Raw genomic sequence first — 13,136 nt, 5'->3', positions numbered from 1 at the left:
GGTGGATGTTAAAGATTCCATGTCACCTATCGAAAAGATTAGGGGAAGTTTACCAGTACCCTGACCAAATTTGCCCTAGTTGTATATGTTCTACCTTGGGTTTCCCATGAAAAGAGACTATTAGCTTAATGGGACTAATTCTGTCAACAAAGCATAAATAAATAAAAATGAATAAGTACTTCTGCCTATAGAAGCTGGCCTGCTTTGTTACATTTTGTTTTATTATTTGAATGCCAGCTGTGAGACTCACCTTCATGCCACAAGTTTGAATAAAACAATGTGTGCCTTTACTATGGCCACATTTGTGTGATATTTCAAATCCTCACTTTAATTTCCCCACCCAAAGCAAGTTTGAGAAGAAAACATTTTGTGAAATTTCCCTCATACCTGACATGCTGTGTAAACAGGTCTTTGTCAGATTGGGTTGCATCTCACTCTGCAGGAAATGATGAACTACAGTACCTACAGACAGGCAGGAAGGAAGAACTTGTGTATGGAAACTAGTTACTACCAAGGAAGAAGTGACCACCACACGATGTTGTATCCACTAATCTACAGACAGGGAGGAAGGAAGGACTTGTGTATGGAAACTAGCTACTACCAAGGAAGAAGTGACCACCACACAATGTTGTATCCACTAACCTACAGACAGGCAGGAAGGAAGGACTTGTGTATGGAAACTAGTTACTACCAAAGGAAGAAGTGACAACCACACAATGTGGTATCCACTAACCTACAGACAGGCAGGAAGGAAGGACTTGTGTATGGAAACTAGTTACTACCAAGGAAGAAGTGACCACCACACAATGTCGTATCCACTAAACATATCTCCCTTTATGAAAATGCCATTAATGAAGAATCAGAAAATATACATACATGTACTTTCAATATGGAGTTCCTTATTTTGTAACGTCTCTAAAATTTCAAGAACAGTTTACATCATGCCATAATTTTCCAGTAGCCACCTTCTATGACATTCTTTTCTTTCTTTCTTTTTTTTTTTTTTGTCTTGTTCTGTTTCCAGTTCTTCCTTTTCTTAATCCCGGTCTCTATTTTCTGTTACTTTCTATTTTACTATTATTCTGTATGCGTTCTATATAACTTTGCAGATTAGAATAGGTTCCTTCCCAGTTTTCTGCCTCCCATTTCTCCCTTGCAGTGCATCCATTCCTGTCTTGCCTTCATACACTGAATTAAAACTATAGGCCACAGCAACTTATACACTCTTATGTTCCATAACCTTTTACAGACTTTTATTTTGATGTTTAACCCTGATCTGAACATCAGGCCACCATGTGAGTCATGCATTCCCCCATCCAGGAACACAAGCCCATCTGTCCGTATGATCTGTGTGCGGTAAGAGTTGGAGGAGTTGCCAGAAATAACATCATTATCCTTCAGGAGAGTACGGGTATTTAAGTTCACATTCTTAAAGTTTCCTACCACCTCACACAGCTGTAACTGTTCCATCTTGATGCACACACCATAGTACATACATGCATCCAAATATACAGTCTGCATTTTGTGCTTATGAAGATAGGCCATCATGGTCCTCTCTCTTGGATCAGCTGTGACCTTTAGCCTCCATGCTTATATACTCTTCTCACTGCTTTTCAAAGGTGTGTATGTACTTATTCAGCTATTGATATGTGGGGATCATAAGAATCCTAGCCTTACATTCCCATGGTAGTGTTTAGCAATTATGTTTTACCTATAAATAACCCAGAGACAGGCCAAACAAGGATATGGTGGGACATGTACATGTTTCCCAGATCCATGAGGGACAGGGAGTGCTATGCTGTGAGGTGAACTTGTAGTTATTCATCCATTCATCCAAATTAAATTTGAGTAGAGGAAGAGAAGTACTTGATACTTGTGGAGTAGGGGATGGTTCTATAGAAGTGGCATTCTCCAACATATTCATTTTGCAGAAAAGATTGAGATCCATTGAGCAGGTATTTATGATACCATTGCATGTGTGAATGAATCACTGCATGTGAAAATAAATCATTGCATGTGCTCCATCTTGTTACACATTATCCTTATGACTTGATTTCACTAATGCCCATTCCTTTCCACCTGTCTTATTTTTTGAACAGCATCAGTCTCTCTCCCTGTGTTTGTCTCTCTCTCTTTCTCCCTTTTTTCATCTTCCGCTAACTTACACTTTACTCAGTTTCTTATACTGCTTGTATTCTAGCCGAATTATTGGCAGCCTATTTATTTCATTTGAAATTCCTCCCTTTATTTCACGCCAATCTGTAACCCTTGTCTTGTTCCTTTGAACTCATATAAATGAATCACTTTGTACATTTCTCTTTCTTTACATCTGCCTTAGAGTTTTTTTTATTACATCACCAGGTCCAAAGTTGTTACTCTTCTAATGCCAGTGCATTTTAGCTACCCTAATTTGTTATGTGTATTCTGACTATCCTTGAAACTCTTTTGCTGCCCCTTTTAATTCTCAACATATTCCTAAGCTCCTATTCTAATACACTTCACCCTAGGATTCTGTTCTCTGCTCCCCTTATTCAGTGGGCGATATTAAATCCTATTGCATATACCTAAAGTACGACACTCTTTATCCTACATGCACTGTTTTATTCTGCCACTTGTTATCCTGGGTCTCTTTTCTTTCTATATGAAATTAGTGCACGCGTTTCAGAATCTCTTTATGCATTTGTCATTACCATTAGGTGATTGCTGTAAAAGCGTGGCATTATCCTTCAGTTTGTCATCATTTTTACTATAGTGATCTGTCATTCAGTGTACACAGTTCAGTTTATTTCCTTTTTTTCTATTTATTTGCATTTTCTGTGTTTATTGCATATGTTTAAATAAAGGTACTAAATGTCTATCTGTCTTACGGTTTCCCTTCCCCCTGGCTTTGTGCCAGTCTAACCTCAATTGTTTTATTGCATTCTAATACTGATTACACATTCACATCATTAAGTACTACTCCCCAACCCAACAGCAAAAAAAACATGACTTTTCATGCTTTGGCCTTTCCTTTTTTTTTCTAGCTGTTCTTTCACTTTTCCTCCTTCTCTCTCACTGAATAGTGAAAATTAAAGTAGGAGGCAATAGCAGTTTTTATTGCATACTCTGTTAATCTGCACTAACTGCGGTGGTGGTGCTGCGCTAGCATTGTTGCCTCACAGTAAGACATTGTCCTGTTCGATTCTCAGCTAGAGTGTCTTCTGTGTGGAGACATGCGTGAATGGGCATACCTTCATTGAAGGTTGTGTGTCAGGGCTGGCAACTCGGCATGTAAAAATCTACTGCCAATCATTAGCGGACCAGAGTTCCGCTGTGGCGACCTCTAACGGGGAAAAGCCAAACGACACAACAACAACTCTGTTAATCTGCACTGTCCCAGACTGCTCTCCTTTTGTTTGCTAATTTCTGTCTCTATCCTAAAGCATAATCCTTCTTATCCATCTCCTAAATATTTTTTTTATCCCACTTTTCAGATAAGACCTTTGTGAAATTAAATAGTGCTATTCTTGTCCCTTGTCCCTTTTACATCTATTTTTTTTCTACACTGTTCATGTAAGTAGTTGGCCAGCTACTGTTATCAACATACTGCCTCCCTTGCACAAAACCTTCTTGTTCTGTCCAGTTTTAATCAAAAGGCTTTAATTAATATTTAGACATCCACTTCTATAAAAATATTGGTACTGGCCTGAAGCTTTTTTTTATTTTTTGTTGTTGTCTACTACCATGCCCATAGTCTTAATCAGTCTCTGTCAGCTCACTCCTGTCCTCTACTTGTTCTCATGCCATTTCCACTTCCTTTGACCTCCTTGTTTTACTTCTCTGCAGTATATTACCCCAAATATGCAAGAAAAGAGAAGGAAATAAAGTCTGACTCTGGAGACATATAAAGTATTTAATTAAGAAGGAAAAATAAAAATAGTAGAAAGTGTACAATCTTTCATCAGATTTTGCACTGTCAGTTTAGAAGCCTTTGAGCTCAAGACATGTATGCAACTCATCTGAACTAGTTATATGGCTGCATTTCATTCCTCACATCAGTTTTTTCTGTTCTAGGTATCCCTCATAGCCATTTCTCAAATCATGTGTATCTCAGGATCACTGCTAGTACAAATACAAAAATGTCTATTTCTTTTCATTCATAGGAAATGCAAAATAATTTCATTTCCTTTGTCATCAGGGAAATCATTATGTTCTAGCAAATATTATTAGTTCAACATATCTCCAATCTATGTCACTTTTCCAGGTTTATATTTTACCATTAAGTCATACTTCTGTAGCTACTGCATCTTTCTTTGTACCCATGTCAGTGCCTTATACAGTGACATCATAAATATGCATTGTAATCGGGAAATGTTCATTTTCTACTACCATTTTTCCTAAATACATTCATAATTTTGTTTACAAGTGCACAGTATGCCTTGCAATCCTTTCCCTGTCCTAACATCTTTTTTGAGGCTGAATAAATGAAGTTTGGAACAAACTAAGTTGTCCTGGGACATCTTCATGGGGGGGGGGGTTGGTTAATAAGGGGAGTTAAGTGGGTTGGGGATGTGAAAGGGTTAAGTGGAGGCAGGGATGGTTGGGAGGAAGTGAGGTAATGATGGGGAGGGGCTTAAGAGGTTTAGTCTAGTGTAGTTGGGTTAAGCAGTCACATTTTGGCGTCAACTTGCTTTGGTTGGCAGAAAAGAGGGATAAGCTTGCCCTGTTCTGTTCCCCCTCTAATGTCTGGATGTTCATTTCAAGGACCTGGGGAAAGGAAATGAGTAGTTGGAGGAAGCTTGCTGAATAGATAAGCAAGCTGAGGTAAGGATGGTGTTTATTTGGTAGATGGTAATTCAATGGATGGTGTATGAAGTGAGTTGGGACGCTGCTTCATAAGTAAAGTAAGTGAGCAGAGGTATGGACCCTGCTTGTTGGGCAGGGTGAGTAGGTACGCTGCCCTGATTAACATTACAATGAATGGTGTACGAAGTGAGATGGGACGCTGCTTCATAAGTAAAGTGAGTAGAGGTATGGACGCTGCCTACTGGGGCAGGGTGAGTAGGTACTCTGCTCTGATTAACATTACAAGGATGTTATGCTGTATTTAGTATCAATTATATCATGAATAGTTGTAATTAATAAAGTTGGTGATCAAAGCTATGTTATGGAAATCTAATAAAGGTCATCAAATATCATTTGGTGTGATGTGTGTTATTGAAGGGGACCGGGACAAATGAAGTTTGGAACAAACCAAGTTGTCCTGGGACATCTTCATGGGGGGGGGGGGGTTAGGTTAATAAGGGGAGTTAAGTGGGTTGGGGAGGTGAAAGGGTTAAGTGGAGGCAGGGATTGTTGGGAGGAAATGAGGTAATGATGGGGAGGGGCTTAAGAGGTTTAGTCTAGTGTAGTTGGGTTAAGCAGTCACATTTTGGCATGAACTTGCTGCTCACCCACCTTCCCTCTTTTCATTGGTGGGGTGTAGGGCTATTTTATCAGTGGGGGGAGGCAGAGAAGAGGGATAGGCTTGCCCTCTTCTCTTCCCCCTCTGATGTCTAGATGTTCATTTCAAGGATCTGGGGAAAGGAAATGAGTAGTTGGAGGAAGCTTGCTTAATAGATAAGTAAGCTGAGGTAAGGATGGTGTTTATTTGGTGGATGGTAATTCAATGGATGGTGTATGAAGTGAGTTGGGACACTGCTTCATAAGTAAAGTAAGTTAGCAGAGATATGGACCCTGCTTGTTGGGCAGGGAGAGTAGGTAGGCTGTCCTGATTAACATTACAATGAATGGTGTATGAAGTGAGATGGGATGCTGCTTCATAAGTAAAGTGAGTAGAGGTATGGACGCTGCTTACTGGGGCAGGGTGAGTAGGTACGCTGCCCTGATTAACATTACAAGGATGTTATGCTGTATTTAGTATCAATTATATCATGAATAGTTGTAATTAATAAAGTTGGTGATCAAAGCTATGTTATGGAAATCTAATAAAGGTTGTCAAATGTCATTTGGTGTGATGTGTGTTATTGAAGGGGACTGGGACAAAGGTTTTGGATTAATATATGACTGGTTTATTATCTTGCAGTTATATTCCAGTCTGTATCTTCTTGTAATGTAACTAGCTTATTCACATCAAATATTTCAAAAGTGGGTGTTCTCTCCAGTATTATGCCATGTCTTATTGCTTTAATTTCCTTAATATCACTCTTATTTCTGAAATATTCTAAGCAAATTTCAAAATATACAGGCCATCTGAAGTTTAACATGACTGTAAGTCTCTTAGCTCTGTGTGCTATTATAGTTTGAAATCGTACAAGATCATATGGGGCAAAATAATCTCATTCTGTTATCATGCTCTTCTTTGGTCTCACCTTGTACCACAGCAACATCTTAAAATTAAATGCTACCTTTCAGTCCCTAGAAAGTTTCATCTGAATTTACAACAGTGACCATGCTGCTCACCTGTTTAGTAGTTTTGGTCTCTTTCTTAATTATAACATTAAACTCCATTCTGCTGATCCCCATAGTTCTCAAAGTTACTGGAATGATCCTTGGAGAATGCCTCTGAGTATGATGAACTTCCAGCAAACAACACAAACACATACATAAATCCTTGTAGAGATGCAGCAAATCATCAAAGAGCACATTCACATTATGAAATATTTTTCAGCATGCCGATATTCATGCAACTCAGATAAGTCATTATATCTGGATCCTCCATTCCCATTACCTGACCAAATAAGAATTTACGCATCAGTGGTTTCACTTTGTCAGATTCAGAGCTTTGAATATTTGTGCAGGCTTATTACCCTCTGTGTGAGGGTCTTATTCAAACATAGCTCTTTAGTTGTCAGTTATGACCTTCTTTGCTTAGATTCCTGTCTTATCCACTTTTCACAATTCTTTTTGTCATTTTCTTGCACAGTAATATTGCACATTCTCAATGCTTATTGTGCCTACACATAATTTGTTTTGAAGACTCTGCTCCATCTTTTGCATTCCTACTGCTTACATAAGTGTTTTCCTTCATTTTACAAACATTAGTAAAGCAAATCTCTTTGCACAACTTCTGTGCATGTGCTTCATTGTATGACATTTATTTTAGAATGGTTATATCCATATCCATGGATATTGCTTCCTGCTGTCATTTTTATGCTTCCATGGACTCTTGCATCTCATTTTCTTTTCTAATCATATTTTGTTCTTCTGACTTGGGGAAGCTTTGCATAATTTGAATTTGTCTGTGAGTTCTTTTAATTTCATTTAACTCTTTTCACTTGTTCAGCAAACACCAGTTTTTCATTATTAAATCTGTTTCTCTCAACAACATGCCTCTTTTTGAATCATTTGTGATATTCCTAATGAATTCACCAAATTAACAATCTTTGTCACAATTCTTTAACTAAATGACAAAAGCATTAATAATTGCCATTGGACCTTGTGGCATCATCGAGGAACAAATATCAGATTGATGGCAAAATTTGTCTTATCTTAAAATAACTCAATCTTTTGTTTTATCTCTCTATATACTTCCTTTTTGATATCTCAAATGATATATTATAAAGACTGAGCAATTCTTCTGCCATGGCACACTGAAATGTAATGCTGTTCTCAATCTTTATGGACATAGGAATAAACTGAACTATTATAGGTTCATAGGTGTGTACTAGCCCATTGGATTACCCTGGCATCGTGCCACCTGACCTTAGTTTCCAGTGCCTCTGTTGAGTAGAGCCACTGGAGTGATCCCCGGAGTGAATTTTCTATTTCCCATCCACTCATCAAGATTTCTCTTGAAGAGGGCAAGTGAGGTGCTCTGTTTGACCTGTATGGGAAGTCTATTCCATATCATGGGCAGTCTCTGGGTTATGAACCTGTCCCTCCAGCATGTTCTGTTGATTGTGGTAATGAGGTTGAGGTCTCTGGAGCATGTGGTGCTGAGAGACTGGGATTTCTTTAGATGTAGCATTTCTAACAGAGCTGGGTCAGACATGGTTTTGTAAGTCAAGCAGAGATCCCCTCTAAGTAGGTGATATGAGACAGAGAATAGCTGGAGTTTTTTGAGTCTGTCCATATAGGACAGCTGTTTAAAGCCTAGGATCATCTCTGTGAGGTACTTTTGTGGCCTCTCCAGTTGTTGCAGGTGTCCAGTGAGGTACATGTCAAATAGGGCATTGTACTTGATGACTGGCCTAATGAGGGAAGAGTAGAGGGAGACAATGACCTCTTTCTTTTCCTGGATGCGAAACCCTTAGTAATGAGATGTGCCACATAGAAGGACTTTCTGACCACACTGGCAATGTGGTGGTCAAAAGAGAGGTTGCTGTCAACCTGTGTTCCCAGATTTCTTATAACGCCTTCTGTGTTCAGTGGACTATCAACGATGTGGTAGTTCATGAGAACTGGGTTTTTCCCAAAGGGGATGATGACATATTTTTTGGCATTGACACCAGAAGTTGGTCTCAGTGAGGCCTTTCTGCAGATGTCAACATGACTTGGGGAGTTAATAATAGTTCCCAGCTTGAAACTGTCTGCGAATTTGTCAGCCAGAGTCCCTTTGTGTTGGCCTGGACTTCAGAGAAGTAGATACCAAACAGAAGAGGACACAGGACCGAACACTGTGGGACTCCACTTGTGACTGGTCTGCAGTCTGAGTTGGAGTCAGCTACTTTCACACTGTAGGTTGTATCTGTGAGCCAGTTTACAACCCATCTAGTGATATAGGGATTGATCACTAGCTTAGTGAGTTTTTCTATGATTCCTGAGTGGGGAATGGTATCAAATGCCTTGGCCAGATCAATGTAGGCTGTATGAACCACCTTTCCTTCATCCACAGCTCTGGTGACTAACTCAAAGAAGGTGACCAGGCTGAGCAGGCATGATCTACCCTTCACAAAACCAAACTGTGTGGGATCTAGAGTTTGGAGATTCCCTATATCCTTGTTCATTAGGCTCATGATGATGTGTTCCATAGCTTTGCATATCAGACTCATCAGGCTAATGGGGCAATAGTTCCCAGGGTCTGTAGTCGCTCCTCCTTTGTGGAGAGGGATGCCTGCAGCAGTGTGCCATTTTGTAGGGACAAAGCCTAAGGTAAGGCTTTGAATGAATGAGGCACGCAGGTGTGTTGCTTAGTTCACTCTGTAATTTATATAGAACACAGGCAGGGATATTGTCAGGTCCCACAGAAGCTGTATTCTTGGCCTTGGTGAGTGCTGTTTTAACCTGTGCAGCAGTAATACTGGGTGCCTGGCAATCTACTGGTATTGTGATTGGTCCTTTGGGGGGAGGGGTAAAGTTGGCACTGAATCTGTCGGCCAGTATATTGGCAATATCTGTTTGCTAGATTGGTAATTTTCTGTTCTTACACAAATTGCTCTATTGAGAGACAGATCTGTTAAAGGCAATAGCTGATACCACAGACAGCAACAACAGCAACAACAACAAACCTCAGGGTTCAGCCCTGGGACCACTATTGTTTGGCATCTACTTCTCTGAAGTACAGGCTAACACTAAGGGACTCTGGCTAACAAAGTTTGCAGGTGACTGCAAACTGGGAGCCATTATTGAATCCCCAAATGATGTGGATACTCTACAAAAGGGCCTTACAGAAACAGATGCTTAGTGCCAGAGCCATGGGATCAAGCTCAATGCCAAGAAATGTATAGTTATCCCCTTTGGGAAAAAACATGTACCCGTGAATTACCATATAGGTGGCAGTACACTAAACACCAAAAGTGTGATAAGAGACTTAGGGACACAGGTGGACAGTGGTCTCACCTTCGATAACCACATCGCCACCACAGTCAGGAAATCCTTCTATGTGGCACACCTCATCACTAAGGGCTTTTCATCCAGAAAAAAGGAGGTCATTGTCCCACTGTACTCATCCCTCATTAGACCCATTATAGAATACAATGCCCTGTTTGGTATGTATCTTTCAAGACATCTGCAACAACTGGAAAGGCTGCAGAAATACCTCACTAAAAGAATCACAGGCCTAAAGCAGATGCCCTATGCTGACCGCCTTAAAAATCTCCAGCTATACTCTGTCGAATATTGTCTACTCAGAGGCGATCTCTGCTTAACATACAACGCCATGTCAAACCCAGAGCTGTTGGACATGATACACGTAAAGAAATCCCAATCCCTCAAAGCCACACACTCCAGGGATCCAAACCTTGTCATCACAATAAACAAAACATGCTGGAGGGATAGGTTCCTGACCCAGAGACTCCCCAGACTCTGGAATAGATTGCCCATACATGTCAAGCAAAGTGTCTCTTTGGCCCTCTTCAAAAGGAACCTTGATGATTGGATGGGAGAAAGGAAATTCACACCGGGGATCACGTCAGTCGCCCTGCTAGACAGGGGTCCAGGGAAGTAAATAGTGTGGGAAGAAATAACCAGGGAATTGTTATGGCTAAGCTGGTATAGGCCCTAGGGCTGATAGCCTAGTACCAACCTATGACCTATGAAAAGGTCAAAAACTTATTTGCAATTACTTTTGACACCATGTGCAGTTCTCAACATTGTTGCTCAAGAATCAGGGATGAAGTCAACACTAAAGGGGGGTCAACAACCTAAAATCAGGGACAATCTTTAAATATTTCTCAATTCACTATAAAGCTAAAAGTACAGAAGATTTTGCCTCAACATACATTTTCTGAGAAAATAAGAAGTATAAAACTCTAATGTCTGGCATTATTGACTGACAGTGTACAATCCTCAATGATTTAGCAAGAAAATGAAAATATTTACAAGGAAGAGGGAAAAAATGAGAGGGAGGTGAGATCTGCCATGTGATCTCTGGTATTCAGAAATATGAATAACAAGACAAGGAAGCAAGTGGAGCCAAACTAGGAATATCTATTTGATAAGAAACTCTGAGCACATGATACACGTACTGGACTTAGAAGAAGGCTGAAGACACCAATAATTTAGAAAATAAACATGATTACCAAGTTACTGTATTTATTTTCAACTCGGTTCATAGGTTCAGGGTTGGGTAGGTTGGTACAGCCCTAGGGCCTATACGCTTCTGTAGCAACCTAAATTCCCTGGCTATTTCTCCCACATTATTATTTACTTCCTGACCTCGTCTAGCAGGGCGAGGGACGCGGATCCCTGGGGTGGGGTTCCTTTTTTTTCCCATCAATGACAAGGTTCCTCTTGAAGAGGTCCAAAGAGGCATTCAATAGTCGGCTCCTGTGTTTGCGTTTTCTTTGTCTTTGGAATTTATTTTTCGTTTTATTTTCGTAAGGGATTTTGAGGATTTTATCAGTTTCTACAGTTGAGGTAAGGGCCAGTTTTTTGCATCCTGCATTTTTCTTTTTTTTCTTTTTCTGCTTCCCTTTTGTCCTTTTTGTTTAAAGTTTGTTTGGGGACCAGGGGACCACTTTCCTTTTTTTTTGATGAGATTATTTGGTTCTATTTGGATGGCACGATATCATGCATGAAAGTGGATGTGTGCTCAGCAGTGCCCTTAGTGTAGGATTCAGCAGTTGAACTCTCAGTTCCCGTCTGCATGGGTTTCAGTTCCCGTCTGCATGGTTTCCTGTATCATGCCTCTATCCCAATATCTTGATGTTTCCTATTGTTATGGCCTTTTTTATTAGATTGGACCCTCTCATACAGAAACATGTCATTACTTATTAGAGCTGTAGTGTTGTCGTTCTATTCACCAGCCTTTTCCTCTCTCCCCTTATCTTTGCAATCCTCTAAGCTTAGCAGGACACATAATGCTTCCCACCTTAACTTTACATGTTGTATATGCCTGTATTCAGGTTTACTGTTTTTATGTTGACCACAGAATATTTTCATCTGTCTCTGTCTGTCTGACTGGAACATTCTTTCTTACAAGGACATTAGCTCCTAAATTTTTTCCTGTACCCCTTTCAGATTTGACATTTCAAAAATCAAACCCATCTCCTTTTCTTTTCCATTTCTTTCAACATACACTAGCAATACAATGTTTCGCTGATTTGCTTTCTCCTTTACTTTCGTGTTTTAATCTCACATGCTTTTTTCTACAGTCTTTCTTTGATAGACTATGTTTCTGTCATTTTCCCCTTTTCCCTTACAGTTCCTTTTTGTTGTATTCTGTCATCCTAGTTTATGCTTCCTTTTACTCCCCTTTATAAAAATATTATACATTATTTTATACAAAAGCACATTTCAATGAACAGGTGTTATAAAAAATACAATTTTCAACTGTTTATGTGGTATATAAATCACAATCATCATTTCAGCCAGTACAACTGAGAGGGTCTTATTTTTTTCCATTTGTTTCTCTTTGTGATTTTTTTATAATAATAATAGTAATAATAATAATTTGCTAGTGTCTTTCGGCTTTTCCTGGTCAGGGGTCGCCACAGCGGAACTCCGGTCTGCTAATGATTGGCAGTAGATTTTTTACATGCCGAGTTTGCCAGCCCTGACACACAACCTTCAATGAAGGTACACCCATTCATGCATGTCTCCACACAGAAGATGCTCTAGCTGAGAATCGAATGACACAACGTCTTGCTGTGAGGCGACAACGCTACCGCAGCACCACCACCGCAGTGTAATAGTAATAATAATAATAATTATTATTATTATTAGTATTGTTATTATTATAGTAATAATAATAATAATAATTATTATTATTATTATTACCCATTCCCCCCTCCTGCAGCCATTTTCGTGTTCCATTACTTGGCTACCTAATCCCAAGCACCATAAACACTGTTCAAAACTCAGTGTACATCAGTGTACATATTATTTTCTCCTTTTATTTTGAAATGATTATAGTGATGCGGATTTAATTTAAAACTTAATTTATTTGCTCTTTGTCAACCAGGTTAGTCCCCTAGGCTATCAACCTCATTTCAAGGGAGACTAGAAGTGTTTTTATACTACTAAGAGAAATTTGTTCATGTCATTTGGGAACTTCCCTTACTTATCATTGTCACAAGTGGGATCCATTTTGCATGAGCACTTCTTGTTTCCATTCCAGAAGCAGAGGCAGCCCAGACAAAGAAAGAAGCAATGGAGAAAGAAGGAGCTAATGGAATGCGAGAGAAATGGAGGAGAAGGCCAATGTTGAGACTGGAGAATGTGTGTAGGATTCTATGGAGATGTTTCAAAGAAATATGTTTGATGGAGATGTGTGA

Source organism: Protopterus annectens, chromosome 4.part0, assembly GCF_019279795.1.
Source record: "Protopterus annectens isolate FY-2018-M chromosome 4.part0, PAN1.0, whole genome shotgun sequence".
In the NCBI taxonomy this organism is placed as follows: Eukaryota; Metazoa; Chordata; order Ceratodontiformes; family Protopteridae; genus Protopterus; species Protopterus annectens.
This window is presented reverse-complemented; position numbering follows the sequence as displayed.